Source organism: Lepisosteus platostomus, chromosome 20, assembly GCF_059453375.1.
Source record: "Lepisosteus platostomus isolate fLepPlt1 chromosome 20, fLepPlt1.hap1, whole genome shotgun sequence".
Taxonomy (NCBI): domain Eukaryota; kingdom Metazoa; phylum Chordata; class Actinopteri; order Semionotiformes; family Lepisosteidae; genus Lepisosteus; species Lepisosteus platostomus.
The window spans coordinates 15,721,596-15,741,244 of NC_142630.1; the positions used below are offsets into that span (position 1 = coordinate 15,721,596).

General features: G+C 41.6%; 1 long non-coding RNA gene across 9 annotated transcripts in view; it reads left to right on the forward strand.

Moving 5' to 3' along the window:
• LOC148644615 (uncharacterized) overlaps positions 1-19,345 on the forward strand; it is a 78,618-nt gene extending 59,273 nt beyond the window's left edge. The window contains exons 2-6 of one of the 9 annotated variants that reach the window (XR_015928658.1): positions 2,828-2,979; positions 9,406-9,531; positions 9,609-9,672; positions 14,963-15,048; positions 15,735-19,345. This is a non-coding gene — a long non-coding RNA (uncharacterized LOC148644615). Of the gene's footprint in view, positions 1-307; positions 762-1,087; positions 1,864-2,827; positions 2,980-8,848; positions 9,169-9,405; positions 9,532-9,608; positions 9,673-14,962; positions 15,049-15,734 lie in introns of those variants that run through there. The other 8 variants (XR_015928655.1, XR_015928656.1, XR_015928657.1 and 5 more) reach the window with 8 other exon arrangements.
• The last annotated feature ends 304 nt before the right edge of the window (positions 19,346-19,649 follow it).

Sequence of the window (19,649 nt, forward strand, 5' to 3'; positions counted from 1 at the left end):
GAAGAAAGAAAACACAACGTTTCGGCCGTGGAGCCTTCTTCAGCTGAAGAAGCTGAAGAACCCACCTGAAGAAGGCTCCACGGCTGAAACGTTGTGTTTTCTTTCTTATTTTTTTCAGCAGGGAATAAACCTATTACTTGTTCCTTTGCATTCCAAATATTGCTGCCAGTTTGTTTCCATTTTTTCTGCATATAATAAGAGCAGGAGACAAAATCAATGTTTCCAAAGCAGCCTTTTGCTTTTCTGAATTCACAAGTCAGCCTGTTCTTTTCTGTGATAAAGAAGAACAACACTATGACAGAAAAAGGGTCATACTGTTTTTCCCAAGCATTTCTTAAATTCATTCTGTACATAACTTACTTAATTGCATTCTTTCTTTGGTTGCTTTCTTTAATCCATTCCCACAACAGGGCACTGATGGTTTCTTCTTGTCAGTGCATAAAAAAAAAACATTTTTCATAGTCAACATTGTGTGCATGGGTTTTCCTTTTTTTACAGCCAAAACATACAGGAACATCAAGTTCTGTATGAGGATGCATCTCAGAAAAAATGTCCTGTACACAAGCACAGGGCATTCAGCGATTACAAAGAAAAAAATAGCCGAGGAACTGGAATAATCTGGAGTGGTGAAGGAATGGAGGGCACAGGAGAGCCCCCATGAAGCAGAGCTGATTAATTCAGACGAAAATTATTCCGTGCAGTGATTCTACAAATGCATAAGCACTTGGGCATGTTTAGCACAAATTTAATTACGGCTCTTGGTAAGCGGCCTGCTTTTTTTAAAGAGCTCTCTCTCCCTGCCTCCCTCTCCCTCACCCTCTTCAATGCCTGGTGATGTAATGTTCTATTGTAAAGCCTTAGAAACTCTTCAAATCAACTGCCAGTCATGACCTTGCCCTCCGCAAGCTTTTTTCTTCTTCTTTCTTCTATTTTTTTCCTCATAACCGAAACCCCTGTATGGATCCTCCTGACTTCATCATTTGTCTTTTGTTCCTTTTTTATGGGGGGTGGGGGTGGGGGGGGGGTGAGGACGACTGTGAAATATTTGCTTTATTTCTGTCTTTCCAATCTTACTTTAAGTAGGAAGGGGTAAAAGACACAACACAATGTTGTAATAACAATAGTTTCAAGAGTTTATAACTGTCGTGAGGCATGTCAGCTTAACTCCTTCCTCTCTTGCTCATCGCGTTTGAAACTTCCACAGAGCGTAGAGTTTACTCAGTTCATAAAAAGTTTTGTACTTTGTGCGTCAGAGTTTTTCAGATTTCAAACAAAAAAACAAAAAAAACCACCATAAATTAACTGGTTTATTGGTGATTGACGTGAGTAGCCACATGTGATAGCAAGTGCCCTTATCAACGGTAGGGGTTAACTTATGGAGGCCAGCTTGTATCTTTGAAGTTATTCTAAAGGGCCAGTTCTGTTACAGCAGGCAGCTCTCTGAAGCTGTGGCTCAAGGTCCCAAAGTACAGGAATTAAAACATTTTTGCCACCTCCTGCACTGACAGGAACGTACTAAATCGCTCTGGCAAAAAAGAGATAATCGCTAGGTCTCCTCCACTGATGAGTTTTTTTTTTAGTTCAAACATTACGAATTAAAAGAACAATAGACGGAAAGCACACGAATAACTTTGCATTGATGCATGGAAGTGTATCTCAGCTTGAGTTGTTTGAAATTTGGCAACTACTCTCTTTGCTGGGGGAAAGAGAAAAGAACGAAAGAAGAAAGGGACTGAGAGAGGGGGTGGGGTCGGTGGAGTAAGACAGCTACAAGACAATTGTGAGGGTTCTGTTTTGGACCGATTTCCCCGAGACTGCTGATCTGACATGACGGTCATGAGCAAACAGTCTCCAGTTCATACAGTAAGTGCACCAGAAAATAGCTGATTTTTCTTTTTTAGTTTAAGCAAAAGAAGATGAGTGACTGAACAAGAAGGGGTGTTTGTGTGTGTGTGTGTTGGGGGGGGGGGGGATTGAAAACAATTATACTCCATAAGCAACACAACTAAAATTCATTTGTGTAAGTAAGTTGTGTTCCCCTACTGCGGAATTTTCAATTATGTATATCTAATTATGCCTGTCAAGAGTGTGAATTGAAAGAAAGGCATTCTTTGTCCCCTCTACCCTTCTTTCAGTGTTTCCTTCGTCATCTCTTCTGTCCCACTGATTATAGCACACTTATACAACTAATTGCCTTACTGCTTATTAGTGATACAATTATGCAGGCCTGCGGATTCTTGTGTGAACAGCCATCTGTGGAGAAGTGACACTATTCAAAACTATCCATAATTTAAACCAACGTTATTCTGACGCGCTGAGTGCAGACAATTGTACGGCCTTCATATTTCATACCCACCCTGGCCGGAGAGAGGTGTTTTTGTTTTGTTTTTTTGTTCGGAGGCTCACCTCTAGCCCTGCTGGGAAGTGTAAAGCAGGGGAGTGCCTCCAATCCTGTTTAAGAACAGACGTAGCGAAGCATGCTTAATGCTGACTTCCCCCCACCCCACGGGTCATTTTTCTTTCAATTTTTTTGTTTTTGGATGGCAGTGGATAATTTTTGATTTCCCCTTGTTCAGGAAAAGACCACACACAAACCTTATTCTGTCTTTTCTTCCTTTTCAGTAAGCCTTAGTGGGTATCCACTAGTTAAGGTTTATCAGGGGGGAGTTCAAAACTGTGACGGAAGCACGTCAATAATGACATCCAGAAATCGTCAACAAAAACATGGATCTTTTTTTTGGCAGTGTTGTAATCATGACTGAGTATGTTAGAACTGGGATGAAACTTGGAGATACCAGTGAGATCGTGCTGTATGCTGTGTTCACAGGTACTACAGAAGCACATGTCAGCTTTGCAGGAAGCTAGAGAATACATGCAGCATCTCTTCACCTGAGGAGAAGACTTTTCTACCCTGATCAAAGTGATTCTGCAGTCTGCCTTGAGGGTCCAGCTGGAACCTTCCATTCAGCATATTTCTGGGTGAGTCACATCTCATTCTCATGGTGTGTTCTCAGGAATGGAGGATGGGAGAGGATAGCTTATTTCAGGTTATACAATAGCTATAGTTTGCCCATTACACATGCACACACTCACAAGCGCAAACCACAATGTTAATGGCTTGAATGGAGTGGTGCAAGTCTTCTATATGTTGTCAAATAACTTGTGATTTTTGCCAAAGGGAACAGCTTCTGGAATGTGGCATCATCTGGCCAAAAGTATTCAATTCAATCTATTTTTATATAGCACCTTTCAGAACAAGGTTGCCCTAAGGTGCATAAAAAATATCCCTGCACCCAAAAAGATTCTCAGGCAGAGTTCAGCCACAAAATGCATAGTTTGCTTTGACCAAAATTACCATCTGAAAATATCATGGTAAAAAAACGTGTGGGTCTGAATAAGAATATGCAAATAGCATAGGATCCTGGCAAGAGTTGTTTTAATGTGTGGCAAAATCTAATGAAATTAGATACTTAGTTTTAATAGATCAAAATAGAAGATGTTGTGCTGGAGTGTAAAACTCACATACTGCATTAATTAAATCTTAAGTGAATGTATAAGAATTAGCAGTTAGATATATTTAGTTTATAAGCAGGGGTTGTAATGTATTGTACCCAGTTCTTGGTTGAGTTACTGTTCTAAATATTTTTACAAAGTAATCCTAGTAAACTTTTTAAAATAAATTCTATACACTTCTGTCAGTTTAAGTAAAAGGTTTAGAAATGTTTTGAATATTCTTTGTGATTCTTAGGTAATTGTTTTCCAAAATCTACAATATTCAAATGAAGCTAATTATGTATACAAATATTTTTTAGTGACATAATCTTTATTTAAATTAAGCTTCATATGTGCTGGAAATGAGTTTGAAAATGCCTATTTGGGAACGTGGCGTCAGACGACTCAGTCAAAGCACACGAGTTTCATGACTATGTCATTTTTCACCTGCTCTGTTTGAATTCTTGCATCGATAAATACAGAGATCTTGTTCTTGCTGCTCAACAGACACCCAATAGTCAGCTACAATCAAGCAGATTACGGGAATGCAAACAGGAAGGCTTGACGTCTTTTTGTTGTTAACCTCTATCAGGACTTTTTACAGACCCTACCAATCACGTCATCGAAGTTGAGAAAATACAAATGTTTCTGCTGCAATACATGGTAAAACTCGCAAGCAAGAAATAAACAGGAGCTTAGACCACCACTAACAGCAGAATGGTGGGCTCTGACCTCGTCTGTCTGTACATATGTAGGCCTCATGTTTGGAGGCCGAACTCCTGCAGTTTATTTAGCTTGAACAGAGTGCGGCATTTATTCCTTCATGGGTCAAACTTTCAATATTGGTGAGGAAGAGCTCTTCTGTGCTACCAAAAACAAGACCATTACCGGAGCACGGCTGCTGAATTTATTTTCCCCGGAAATCATCGAGGCTGTATCAGTCATGTCGCTGTAATTGGTCGGGAAACAGAGAGCAGCCTGTGTCTGGGCTTCCCGGCTCTCTCCGCATCTGCTGAACACATGCCGGGAAGGATGGGCCTGGAAACCAGCACTGGCAGAGGGGAAACCCTAGAATCGCCATCACACTCACATCAAAATCGGATGTTTTGCTAAGAGCAGAAACCAGCCCTCCACTTTTATGTTGTTTGTTTTGCTTCTGGTGTGCTTCAAATTCCAGCTGCATTTGTCAGCTTGTAACGACAGGTTCCTTACCTGATTTGTCACGGGACACAATTTGAGAGAATTTACTGGGAGAAAACATCACTGCGGTTAATCTTACTGTTTCATGTATCTGATTGTCAAACTGCCTCAGCATGCACTGTGCCGTGTGCCATGCCTCTCAGTGTGCGGAACAGAAATGTTCCCAAGTATACAAATGACAAATCTGACTACGTCCCTGAGTTCTATGTGCAATGGTCCACTGTACAACCCCTCTCCTAATTTTCTGTCACATGGGCTTTCCCCCCTCCTGTTTCCATTACCTGGGCTCTTTTTCTTGTTTGTTGTTCTCGCTGTGTTTTTATAAAGATGACAGGGCCCCCGAAGTGATGCCTGACTCAAGCAGCTAGTGTCAGGTCAGGAACGTTTTTGGTGTCTCTAACTTCAGAAATAGGCAGATCTTCAGCAAACTGAGATGCTTTCAAGATTACAGGGAACTTCAGTGAGCAATGAAAGTTCAGGCAGGAGCAGATGAACATTTTCACCTTGATGCTCGATCGAGCATCCTGGCAGCTCAGAGCAGGCCGCCATCAAGGCCAGGCATGGCTAAAACCACTGCCCTGATACCACGGGCTTGGGTGTTGTTTTTCCATTTCCCTTTTTTCCAAAGGAGAAACAGAGTTTCTGGAGTTCAGTGACTCCAGAGAAGAATTGCTTTTTTTGTGTTGATCAATTTCGAATTTCCCCAATCCTTGCAAAAACAAAACTACACATTTTTGCACCTGGGTATGGGAGACACATTATACAAATGGTCATCGCTGGTGTAATGATGTAATTGTAGTGTTCACTGTAAAAATACGCTGTTACAAAACTAATTGAATCAAACAGAGTCAGCAGGAAAACTCCATATACAAATTTCGATTATTGCTTTATTATGGACTATGGCATGAAATTTGACTCTGAAATTTGATATGAAATCTAATAAGTGCCTCTTGTATAACAGTGTAACAGAATTTCAAAAAATGCACACCATCTGAATGTGCAATTTAAAATGAAATGCAAAGGCTTATTCCCTTGTATTGTATTTTCAAATTCTGTGTGTTGTACCCAGCCATGCACTTCTTGCTCTTACTAATAATGTAACCTCTAAATCTTAATTATTCGATGGTGTCAGGTCTCTCTGAGGTAATTATGAAAGGTGGGCTCATCAATCAGTTTCAGCTGTGTCAATGATGTCCAGGCAGTGACAGGTCTGAGGGTGTCAGAGCTGTAGGTGAAGGGGGGCAGCTTGGAGGTTTAAGTCTGAGTATGAGGCTGTGCACGGATGTCTTAGAGTGACGCTAGATCATTCCTCTTTCATCTCTTCTCTGGAGATGCTTAGCTTTGTTGTTTTTTGTCCTCTTAACTGTCAGTTAACATTAACAAAAAAGAAACCCTTATATGTGTCAGAAGCGCTAGTTCTGCCATTATTTTCGTTCCTGGCGGGGGTCAAAGTGTGTAATAGTTTATAAACCGAGTGTTCCTTTTACCTCCTCGAGTCCACAGAATGAGTGTGAATGGTGATATGTGCTCAGTCTTCGTGGACTGGCTTTAAAACTCCCCTCTGCAGAGTTCCTGCCATGTGTGGCTTGCTGGGATAGACCCCCGCTCCCCCGTGATCCTGTGTTGGGTGAGGTTGTCAGAAAATGGGTGGGTGAAGGGATGGATGTCAGCAGGGTGTAGGCCTCTCTGGTACTCCCAGCTTTAGCAGAGATGTCAGAGTGCATGTGTAAAACTGACATTTTTACTTCAGCTTCTCACGGATCAAATGTAGTGTTTTATGGATTTTAACTGTCGGCGTACATCTGCTTTCCTTTCTGCTCTCATTCAGAACCGCGATCAAAAATGCAATTAAGGCACCTTGCCCGCTTCAAAAACCCCAAAAGGAAATAGTTCAAGCTACTTTCAGAACTCATGGATCACATTTTATCACTCATGTATCTGAACCTACATTAGAAACATACTTCAAAAATCTTATTGCCAGCGAATCAAGTTGGATTTTGTGATATTTTATGATCGATATGAGGGAATCATTTTACCTGGGTAGAACAGACTTCCTATACAGGACACTACACATGGATTGCAGCATCTCAGGATCTGTCATCTAATTGAACTTTATCCACAGCAAAACAATTTGTTCCCTGCAGAAAGGAGACATTTGCACAATCATGGCACCTGAACCTCTCATGAGATGAACAGCTCCTGGAATTGTGTTGGATTGAGAGTTGAGTCTCCTTTAGAATAGCGTCTTCTGCCTAGCCAGTTTCTTCCCAGAAAGGAACAAGGTTTGGGAAATAAGGCGTACAGTTATTTTGTCTTTACCCATTTTAAACTAATTCCAAGCGGTAATGGTTGTCTTCAAGTTTAGCATTAGAACTGGGCAATCAGATGAGTTTTCTAATATAACCCTATCCCACGCATTTTAAGTGTTCAGCTCCATGGCTAAGCAAAATCAAAGGAGCGAAAGGGTGTTTCGGTTTCACGTGTGCACCATTGCGCTCCGTTTGTGCACCTATATTCTTCTTCCCCCTGTTTCCACCGTCTTCACCAGGAAGCGAATTCCAGGGTGGTTTCCCAGATTACAGAGGTCAGAAGCGACGAGAGCCAGAATGCCGTGCAAGGGAATAAAAAATAAAAAAAAACCAAATCGCATTCAGTTTCCATTTTAATATGTGGCAAATTGACACATTCTCTCACTGGAAAGAAGAAAAAAAGGGTGAAAGCGTCATGACAGAGCAGAGAAAAAGAAATTGTAAAGGGGGAGAAACACGGATCGGTCTGCGGATAAGGAGGGGTCTGTTTACGTTCCAGCTTCACACTTCCGCGGATTAACACATTTGGAAATTCTAACACTCTGCGTCTGACATCTTTGTGAGGGAAGAAAAGAAAGGAACCTTTGACAACTACATTTTTCACATGATCAGGGTGAAAGAATCAGCTTTTGAAAAGCAGTGAAGCCCAGGAAAATTGTTTGTTGACCACACAACAACCATCGCATTGCGGCTGTCAACTCTGGCTCTGGTTTGCCGAATTCCTTTGGGAAACAGATTAATAGTTCATTTTCATTGCAGTTGTATAGAAAACTGGGTTTCCCATTAAGTCACGAAAATATACCTCTTGTCAGCTTAATTTTGCATTGTGCAGCCCAAATAAAGAATACATTTTTCCCACCTATTAATATGCCTTGCTAGACCTTCCAAAACTTGGCAGTCATTCTGTGCACGACTACCCCAAATGCAAATCGTGGCTTTTGATAAAGACTGGAGTGTGTTCCTTTCCATCAGTCTTAACCCCAGTCTAGGCTGTGCATAACTTCACCAGAAATAGACTGAAGGGTAGGCACAGAAACGAGATGGAAGGTCCCTAGTTTTCTTACTTGTTTAAATTCATTTCGAAATGACTCATCTACTGAAGCAAGCATTGAAAAATTCACAGACGTTATATGCTCGACAACGACTTGTGTTTAGTGGATTTTTTTTCCCATTACAGGTGAATATGAGTGTTCAGTGGTTACTACACCCATTGAATATGAGTGTAGTGTTTGGAATTAGGTTGTTTTATTCTCTTGTGCATCACGGAGACTTCCTTGTTTGGCATTTACAAGCACGCCCGTTCAGCTGTACTCTCTAAGTGAAGCACGCAAACAGCCAGCAGTCACAGCTCCCACAGAGGAGACAAGAGGCAGACAGGTGAAGCCAGGGCTGTCCCCTCCTGCTCATGGGGGGCTGGTGTGTCTGCTGGGTTTCCAGGTCTCTTATCAGCAGCAGCACCAGAACAGCTGGGAGAGCCTGCTAAATCTTCCTGGTTAAACCAGTAACCAGCTGGTTTAGCGCATGAAGAGCTGAGTTGGAATGAAAACCCACAGACAAGCCGGCCTCCTGGGACAGCCCTGATAACGTCTTCAAAATCCTTACAATGGGTGTTTTTGACTTGTTTCGTTTCTTCCCACAAGTTACTTTAAACAAGGGCAAAGATTTTCCCCCCAACGTTCCTCAAATTGCGGATCAGCAGACACCTTACAATGTGACGTTTCTTCACATTTGTGCATGTCGGAGTGTGGGAAGTCATCGGTGGTTAACACTGGCCTACCTTAGGTGAATAGTAAAAAAAAAACATCAATTTAATATCAAAATCAGCTCCCAGTATTCAGGCACAGCTGTTACAGTGTGGATAGCCCATGTGATTGACTGACCAAGACTGTTTCCCTCCATTTTTTTTTCTAAACCACTTTGTCCAATACAGGCCAAGGCTGTATTAATTCCTGATTTCAATGGATTTCCTATTCTGCTTTGTCACCCGGATGTATATAAAAGTGCACCGTGTCCCCACGCTATTCCGCAGCGAGGTCCGGCCCCGAGAGAACTGCGTACCTGTCACACCTGCACCGACAGCACGGCAGCACTGGCACGGATCTGCACGCTGTGGCCATAAATCAGAACTCGAACAAGTGTACAATTGCGCTGCGGTTTGTGCGTTACTGTGCGTATCCCAGAGAAAACCGCGAGCCGCGCTATAAATCAAAGAGAACATCGCTGGTTGCTGGGATCTCCGCAAACTCTGCCCGGGGTTTTATTTATGTATCGCGGCGGTTGTCTTCGAGTCTTCGTGACGCGTAATTCTTCATCAGCAATGATAATTTCTCTAGGATGAACTTGTTGCGCAAAACGCTGAGTATTGATTTGGAAATGATTTTTTTCTCTCGTTTTTTTTTTGCAGTGTAAAGGATGCATTTAATTAGCCCTGTCTCCGGGGGGGAGAAGTGGGGATTTTGAGACTCGCAGCAGATTTCAATAACATCTGTGTCTTATTATTGGCCCTGCACTTGCCTTTATTACTTACATGGTATGATTAAGATTCACTCGTTGTTGTTTTTTTGAAGCCACTGTATCATTTAGGTCATCTTCTCTTTTCTGTTTAAGGTACAGAAACACTATTCGAGCACTTCAGGAATGCCTCCAGGATCAAAGCGATCAAGATTCCCGGGTAATACAAATATTATTTAATGCGTGTCTTTAAACTTGCGTTTCTTAATCCATCGTAAAAGTGACCCTTTTCCTAAAATATATGTTTTCATGGTTCTTAAGCTGCAGATTTTATCTCGAGAGGGCCTTCCCTGCATATAACGTTTTCCACAATAACGTCTTGATTTATGTGTAACAACATGTAACTAAATTGTAAATACAGTGCGATTAGATGCACCGTGTCAAAAATAAATACATTTCTCGTCGACTCGCGGACGTTTGGTTTTAATGGATATCAGCTGGATTGATGTGAAACAACAACGTATGCTGTATTATTGATCAGGCTCTGAAGACAGCAAATGCTTCAAACACCTGTGCTTTTAATGGCATGCTTACTTTTCATGGGCACGCAAATAAATCATGGAATATTAGCCCCGAGAGTGAAGCGCAGCATTTTATCACATTTTATATTGTATTAATAATGTCAGCCTCGCTGGGAAACGGGCTCAGGCGCATTCATCACACGTCTGAAGTCGCGTGCGGACGAGATGACAGGCACTTCCGATGTTTCTCGACGGAAGAGGGATCTTCTGACTTTTCTGCTGTCCGGCGTTAGATTCTGGCCTTCGTGATCTATACAAAACATCCATCTGCCGTGTCTTTTAAGTCCTTTTTTCTCCGATAGCCTTTAACTGCAAGTAGGTGGTAAACCTGCTGCGGGACTTAGTAAGGTCAGTTTCACTCAGCCTGAGGATCAACGTAGTGAAAATGTGTGTTTGTCTATGATAAATACTTCAAAGGAACAGAATCCCTAAGTAAACGGTGATTTCGCTGGGAACATCTCCACAAAGAAAGCTTGTAATAAAAAGGCCCACTGCCTAAAAACGTTCATGCTGCTGAGAATACAAAGTTTATTAACACTTTGTGTCCATTTTTAAAACCGTATGATTTACTTTGTATGTCATGTGCTTTGAGCACATACATACGGTGTCTCTGCTTCAGCCTGTTGAGGGCTGGATTGATTTAGACAGAAGGGACCAGCAGGTTATGGGGACGCAGAGTCACCTAGAGACCCCATCCTTCTCCTTAAAAGCCTCACTAGGAACGAGAGATAAACTTGATGAGAAGCCATGTCTTCATATACAGAACTGGTGACTAACCTGCAAACAGCTGATGGGATTAAAGGCAGTCTTTATTGAAGACAAGCCCCTGTGCTGATTCTGTAGTACTGTGTACATCTGTAGTTTGTGTTCATCCGTGAAGATGGAGTGCAATGTGGCTGGAAGATACAGACCTCGTTTTGGCAACTAGACACTGCCTGGAAGGCAAAGCCCCCCCCCCCACCCCCTTTTTTTTTCCTTTTCGATAAAAGGCTTTTCAAATTTATTGTGCATTTGCCTTCAAATCAAAACGTTAATGCAACATAAACATATCATTTTACTTGTACAACAGGCAGTGCCACTATAGCTGTACAATTATCTAAACATTTCAGAGCGATAGCATGTAATTCACAAGCACTGATCCCAACAGGCACTTAAAGACTTTGACCTCTTGCACTCTCTGCAATGTGGTTAATACAGATTACAATAGTTTGACTAGAGCGAACCTTTACACAGCTGTTCAGAACACTCCTTCTCCCTTTAGTATAAGCTGTAATTTACTAGGCAGGGAAGCCTGGTTCCCTGGAAGCTTTTAAGTAAAGTCAATATAAATCGGAAGGAAACTTTGTTAAAAATCAAAATAATAATTAAGAAAAATACAGCTTAAAAGACCTGTAACTTATTTACTGATTCAGAAAGTGCAGCTCACAAGATGCCTACCGACGGCTCAGTTAATCAGAAAAGGCTTTTAGGTTATTTGGTACTGTATGTCTGCACTACTTAAGTTGAATTTTAAGACATTTTGAACAAAGTAATTAAAGATAAAAGCCTGATGGGGCCATTTTGTTTTCAGAGATCATTTAGAATCATTGCCTGCTGAATTAAACATTTTATCCGAGCTTTGATTTTCGGAGACTGCCTTTGGAAGAAGACAAAAAAAGACAATTCGAATATCTAATAAATAATGCCAGTTCAGCACACAATGGGTCTGTGCATCTATCAGCACGGTAGAAAAAGGATAGAATTAGCAAAGATGGTAGGCATAGGCTACTGAATAATGACCCATGCTGCAAAACAATTTAGTGGTCTGAACCAGTGCTAGCTTATTAGTGTGTTGTACAGTGCAATACATTAAATGTTACCAAAGCCATTCTGTTGGCAGTGAAAACTCCATCCATTTTCAATAACCGCCTAGTCCAATACAGGGTCGCTTAGAGCCAGAGCCAAGCCTGGCAGACAGGGACAATCTCGAGACACCAACGAACCCACGCAGCGTGTCTTTGAACATTGGGAGGAACCTGCAGCACATGGAGAAAACCCACAAAGACAAGGGGCACCAGGCAGCTTCCATACAGCACGCGAACCCAGTCCAGAATCGAACCCCAGACCTAATACACAACGCTACCCGTCATGCCAAATGCATTGCACACTGCTAAATATTCTTCTACTTTTCAGGTTTTTGCACATGTATAGTTCTATTGCTGTCCCTGCAGGTGTTGTGTATATAGCATATTATATAGCTGTGTCTAGAAAAATGTGAGACTGAATTTAAAACCACTTCTGTTGTTTCTGGTTTTCGATAGTTACTTTATTAGATGTTTTCACAGGTCAGCCACTGACTTTCTCTTTTTAAAGCAATTGTTATGTCTGAATTAACTGAGAAAAGCATGAGGCTCCCGACCAAAAGGTCAAAGTGCACGGGAGGGCTTGGCGTTCTAGAGAGATTGTCCAGTTATACCACATTTACTGAAACACCCCGATGGAGACGACACTCTTCTCCTCTTGTTTTTTTTCTCTGTCTCATAAGTGGGCTGGCGATTGCGAGCTGCACATTTTGTTCAGTTTAGAGTAATGTGGGACAGGCATGAAGACAATCGTAAAACGTGTGAAACATTGAAAGATTGGAAACATGACTGGCTTCTGTGTATTGGAATACCCTTTCAAAGGTAAAGGGTAAAGGTCTCTCTGCCAGATAGCTGTATGTTCCCTGGCACAGTCAGCATCTAGATGATCTCACCTTCCTGGTGGTGTGGCTCAGCGTTCTGTTTTGGGCCTGATCATATTTTGTTACATGTTGGCACTTCATGTCAGTGTACTGTAGATTAAAAACAAGGGTACCACACTTTATTTTTAATTCAGGTAAGACAAAGGCAGAGAGTGAAATAATTCTGAACTGAGACAATAATTTCTTGCTGTACAGTATGTCCTTGAAGACACATTTTCCTAGCTTAAGGAGCTTCAGACATTTAAATTACTTTGGTCACAAAAACTAATTTTGCCGTCTTCTTATTCAGATTGAAATGATATATTACATTTTTTCTGGCACGCTAGGCCTAACCCTTTTTCTCTGTGGTGTGATAGCTTCGAAATAGGGTCCTTTCAGATGTGGCAGGGCCAGGGTAGGTGGTAGACAGGGATATACATTCATTAGGGAGAAAAAAAAAACTGCTGAAAGAGAAATTAAAACAGAGAATGAATTTAATGAGCATATAACATTGGAGCTCAGTTCCGGACCAGGACTCGGCCCAGTGACCCACTCCTGCAGAGAAAAGACTAAAATGGGAAAGTAAATACCTTGGAAGGCCTTGTTTCTGTTACTTGAGAAGAACAGCAATTTCATTTAAAACTGAAAAGTGTTGTTGCCTTGACATCAAGGTAGAAATGCTGCGAGTTTGTTATAAATTAACAGAGAACTTCCCTTCCCTTTTCCCCAACAAAGCTGCCATTTGTCTGAATAGCCCGCACTGAGCCCAGAGTTATATTTTCACAACTGCATCAGCATTCATTTGCAAATCATTCTGCACTTTTAATTCCCGGAGTTTGAAATACCTCTAGAACTAATAAAGAAAGCAAAGTAGAGCAAACATTTGGCTTTCATCCTCAGAGCTGCTCCAATTTCAACTTTTTTTCTTGTCTTGCTTTACTCTTCTCTGTAAGCCATTGATCTGAAAATCATTACGCACTGCACATCTCCTCAGCTTTTAGTATACTGGGCTCATCCTACAGAAGACACAGTTTTATTAACACTTAGCGTTATGTCTTGGGTCTTACTGACATTAAACTGGGAGCTTTTTGTCTTTCTTCTTAGAACTGCGTTGAGACCATATGCATTGTAGCTGCAGTGCTGGTAACTGTTTTGGAGTATTTTTTATTCACATGTCAATCTTTGTGATAATGCGGTTATATACTCCATTATTTTTGCTATAAATAGCTTATCATAAAAAGAAAATAATAGATGCAGTGAGGTTTACCAGCTTTGTCATGACAGTGAGCGAATGGTGGTTTGGTGTTTTGCAAAGCATGTCTTTAAAGCCAAACTGAAATACTTATATAGGTTCTGATATGCAATCAAAGAAGTGTTTAAGGAGGAGCACAGGATAAGGGAAAAGCTGTGGTTCTGTTTTGAAAGGACATTCGCTTCCATCTGATGACAATGAGATTGCATCAGATGGCCATGCTGTTTACCAAACTCTAAGAATCATAGCAGAGCTCTGAAGGTTGGGAAACGCCAGGGCACACCTGAACCACAGAAGCTCTGTACCAGCCAGCAGGCTGCTTACCAGAGAGAACCCACCTCAAGCAAAAGAATTCAAATGAAACACGAGCCCTCTTTAAGCTAAGCCACCACTACTGCTGAGCTGAACTGCATAAGCTTACTAATCTGTGTCTGCATTTAATTGCTGCCTTTGAAGGCCCATATGTTTTAAACTCATTGCTGTATAAGAGTTTACTATCACTTTGGTCTTGTAGTTATAGTTTCAAAATTCATAACATATAGTTTCATAATTTCTTAAATGTTTTCTCATAAATGTACTCGTTTCTGGTATAATTTAAAATAAAGCAAAACCGATCATTTTGAAATTCAGTGTTATTTACTTCGAAATTCTAGGAATCATGCAAGAATACATTAAATAAGATACTGTGGAATTCTTTAAACTGCTCAGAATCTAAATAATATGTATTACTTAAAAAGCTACATTTTTCGCTCTTTCCCTTTAGCTTCACTTTAGCCCACCTGTCACGCAAAAATGATTAATTTTCTCATTGATTATGCAAAGCTAATTTGCTATATCTGAAATCAATAGGCTGTAGATTTTCATTTTCCTCTCAAAACAAACTTAATTGGATTTACTTAAACAGATGACAGTCTATTGTATTTATATCATTATTAAGGCTAAGACACAATGCTCTATTCTTCCATCCATCTATTAGCAGAAAGCAGTAGAATCCGGGGAAGGGTGATGTCACCTGGGAGTCTCCTTCACAAGGTGGGGCTTCATTCTCCACACAGGGACAAGGTAGAGGCACCACAACCAACCAGCTTGTCTTTGAAATTCAGTAGGAAACTGGAGTACTTGGATAAAACCCACACAGGCCCAAAGAGAACATACAGACTCCACACAGAAGGAGCTTGCCTGGAGCCCAGAGCCCAACAGCTGTGATTCACTGTGCTTCCACAGAAAACCGCATGTATGTAGATATATATACATAGTCTATTGTTTAAAAAATGAGCTAGACTAACCTGTCCAGACAAGCAGGCAGAGAATATATTAAATTAAATGCCGTGATAATAAACACTCACAAACACTGTGGCTCACTGGTAGTATCTTTCACCTCTGCTCCCTAAAATGCAACATTTTTTGCCATTTTAAAACCAGAACAGAAGGAGTTAAGCACTGAAAGATCTACTCCTACAATTTTCTTCCCTCCGTATATCTCTTATAAGTCTTTGTAATCACCTGGTAAGAGATTACTGGTTGTGAGGTTTAAGTTCATTCCTTGCTCTGACTGTCCACTGATTGTGATTCAGGGCTCCTAGTTCTAGCCATCATTACTTTGTAATAAGGCATCCATATGGTGTTAATGTTGAGCTCGTGCAAATCCTCCAGCTTAGTGCTGCATACCCTGGTAAAGAAGGTCATGAGTAAATGCTGACTTTAGCATGTGTTTCGTTCTCTCTCCCTTTTGTTGATCTTTATCGCAGAGTGTTCGGCAGCTGCCAGGAGAGCTGAGAGCTCAGAGGCCAGGGGAATCTCCAGGCTTGCAGAGTGGTTGCGATGCTGGAGCAGTGTGGGGAGACAGAGACTGGCAGCTCGCAGGCATTCAGAAACAAGTGCAACAATCTCAGCTTGAGTCCTGTATGGGAAACGCACCGGACACACTTGGATCTGCTGTACAATGTCCCAGCGCCCTTAAATTCGCTTCCTACTTGCCACTATACTCAAGCAGCTTGTGTTGAATTATCTTTAGATGTTAGTCTGAAGGCCCCTTAGAAATGAATGTAATTTCAGTCAAAAATCTTTTTTTCTTATGTGCAGCTTTCTGAAAAACACTGCAAAATTATATTTAAAGAAAAATTACTATCTGAGCCAGCTTGGCTATTATTAGAAATGATTATTCTAATAGATCCTCAAATATTTCTGGACTTGTAACTGGATAGGGGGGCAGGTTTGAATCCCAGTGGAGATATTGCCTCAGCCAAATAAATAAGTAGTTAATTAATCATTCTAAAATGATTCGCTTCTTAAGGAGTCAGTAAGAGCTTAACTTCACTGCAAGTTTGTGCCGTAGCTCTTTGGTCTTCAAAGATTACAGAATACGAATGAATCAGTCAATGTGAGGACTGGATTTTCTAAAACACCCAGTCTGCAGTCTGCAGGAATTCCATGTGGGTGTTCCGTTACAGAGTGTTACTTGCATGAACCACATTCTGATTGAGTCTTGTCTCAGCGCCTACTACACACAGAAATCGCAGAGGAATCAAGGAAAATAGAAAATGTAAAAAACCCAAATTGTGATCTAAACAGGAAACTAAATTACAGTGTTTCAGCAACCTGTGGGCAAAAGGTCAGTGGAGATTGCTGGTGATTACCCTGTGGTGTGTGCTGCAGACATGTGTGTCAGTCTTAATAGTGTCTTTCAGGAACAGGCCACAGCTACCTCCCTCCAGGTCCTGGCCACACCCTGCGCTGCTCAGTACCCTGCCTTCACCTCTGGAGACTCTCCCTCACCCACAGGTGCATGAACCCATTGACTGATCGTCAAGGAGTCAGCCATGACACATCCAGTGTTCAATGTAGTAGACTTCGCCACATCTTCTACCACACAGTAGCTGCACAAGAATAAAAGACTATGAATAAGGTGGGGTGAGTTACATCTTAGTCCTGAGTTGCAGTTTTTTGGTGTAGTTTTTTGCCCAAGGCAACATACAATTCCCAATGCAAATGCCTTTTAAAGTATAGAAGTGCACAGTATACTGGCATAGATCAATGCAAAAAAAGTTAGCAGAATATTAAGCAGAGCAGCAACTTGTAGGATTAAGTCAGTGCCATATGATTGACATTATTGTTACTGCGCACCCTGATCTCATCATATGTCAGGAGCTCAGTAAGGTGGCACTGCACAGTTCTGGGATAGGAGACCTCTAAGGAAAACCAGGGGGTGGGCCAGTGGGTGGTGCTCTTCTGAACTGATGCCCCAGTGTGGTGACAGGAGAAACTGTGTTGTAGAAGATGCTGAGTGGTGGATGAAATGATAATGATCTGCGTGGTCATTAAAGATCGTTACAGTACAACACGGGTGTTAACCCCGCATTTCTGAGTTTGCACAGCTGGCCTCCTTCGATTCCCTCCTTAATTCAGCTGGTGAATCACCTGCTTTGCCTTATCTGCTGTGTACACTGCTGGCAAAGTGCAGGTAGGTGCTGCGCTTCAGGTATGGACCAAGTCCAAACATGTGCTTTTACTCATATATGCAAAAGCAGATTTGAGATCCTTTGCGATCCAATAATTGTGACACAGATATAAGCTATTAGTATTGCCGATACAGGTGCTGGAGTTGTTGTTGTCATAAACTACACAGCGAAGGAAAAATAAAGAGAAAGATGTATTAAGGGCAAAAGAAGAGGTCAGTGTGGCAGTGCAGGTTACATCGCTTGTGGGATCAAGACAGGGAAACAGACTCTAAATCTGTCCCAGTGGGACCCAAGGCAGTGACCCACTTAGCCCATATAGCACCAGGAGATTCTGGATTTTTAAATATGAACAATTCAGAATTAAATATGTTGATGGTTCATGGTTCTGTTGTACTGTAGGTGTTGCTAATCATATTTGATAAATTTGTGAATAGTTGCATGAAGATCTTTATTATTGTACTGTATTTGGACCCAGAACTGAGTTAAAATGATTTCAATTTAAAATTAAGACATCACTGGGAAATTACCTGCACGCTCTGTACTGTATTATCTGTTTGCCCACCCTAAAATGATCTGGTTCTCTCTCGTAATGACCACTTGCCTCTCTGTTTGTAGGTCACTCTGGGCTGAAAAACACTGTTTGCAGCAAACACAAAACTACAACAACTGGTTGTGGTCGACAGACCACAGAAAAAACGCAGGAAGAACTCGGCAGTTTCCTGCTGAAGTTTTCTGTGGGTTTTTTTTTTGCCTTTGCAAATGCTTTCAAACTAAACACTAGTCACAGCTCAGCCAGGTCCTGCAGCCTGCGCTCCTAATTACAGAGTGAGTGTAATTACAAGATCTGAGGGAGAGAGGAGAAGAAATCCATATATTGTAAATTTAGATGGCTGCTCTTAATGATACCTGGGTTTCAGCAGCTGAGAAGTGCAAATAATCCCATCAAAGAGAACAATACCTCCACACCTGCCTGTTCCTTCCTCCCATCACTTTAATATTTCCTTCCCGCTGACTTTCCTCCCCGTCTCAGCCTTTACATCCAATTAAACACTTCATCCTCTCATATTCAGTGTGCTAGAACACAGAACTAGAACATAGCATGTTCACGCAAATGTCTATATACAGAGCTACATTCTAACAACAGACGGATTATTATTATTATTATTATTATTATTATTATTATTATTATTATTCACATCATTGGTTCTTTGAATAGATGGAAAAGCGCCTCTACCATATTCTTCTTTGTGCAGCTCTCGATGTACCTCGGCGCTGGCTCGGGTGCGCTGACATGTCGCATGTGTGCCAGTGTGCAGGCACAGGGCCCCGGTACGGGTGAATCTGCTGACCCGGGAGCGGGTGGGTTAAACTGCGCCGTCCGCGCGGCGGGTCCTTGTGCCTCGGCTGGCCGGCAGCGCGTGTCCCCGCTCGGCCGCAGTGCCCACGTTCTCAGCGTGAGGTCTCCCTGGGTGCGAGGGCCCCACACCGGACCCGCAGGCAGAGAGCGTTGCACCTTTTCAACAAGACGATCTCTTGTCACAGCCCCAGGAACAGAGGGCGAGCCTCCCAAATTACAGTATTGTCTTTTAAGTCGGTAAATCTCTAATAATAATGTTTCATAATTGTACATGTTGTTACTAATTGTTATTGCTTTGGCAACATTGTAATTCATCGGTCCTGCCAATAAAGATCGCTGGATTTGAATCTGAGCCCCAGAAAATAAGGGCCCACACTGTTCCAAAGTTTTTTTTTTTCATTTTGGATTATTTGAGAAGTGTATGGTTTTGTTAATTAAATCTTTACTTTGTGTTATGCTTTATGCTCCCCAGCTAGTCCGTAAGAGGTACACTGTTAAATATTCCCAAGAACAATCAAAGAAATAAACGATAGGTATCAAGTAATCCTAAACTCAAGGCCATCTATTCTTTCACACACAGTAGCTCTGATTTGTTCTTTCAAACATGAAATAATGAAAGGTTTTCTTGAGAGCTGTCTGGTTCAAGTCCCTCCCCCTTATCAACACATTCATGGGAGGAATGCTTTATTTTGCTGGCTAATACATGATAAAGGAAAGATTGGCCTCCTCTTCTGCGCACAATGCGAATTTTAGCATGTTGCTAGGAAAGTGTTTCAAACTGTCTGAAGTACGGAATGGATGGGAATGCGAGCCTGTGCTCCAACAGTCACAGCCCGACCACGACAAGA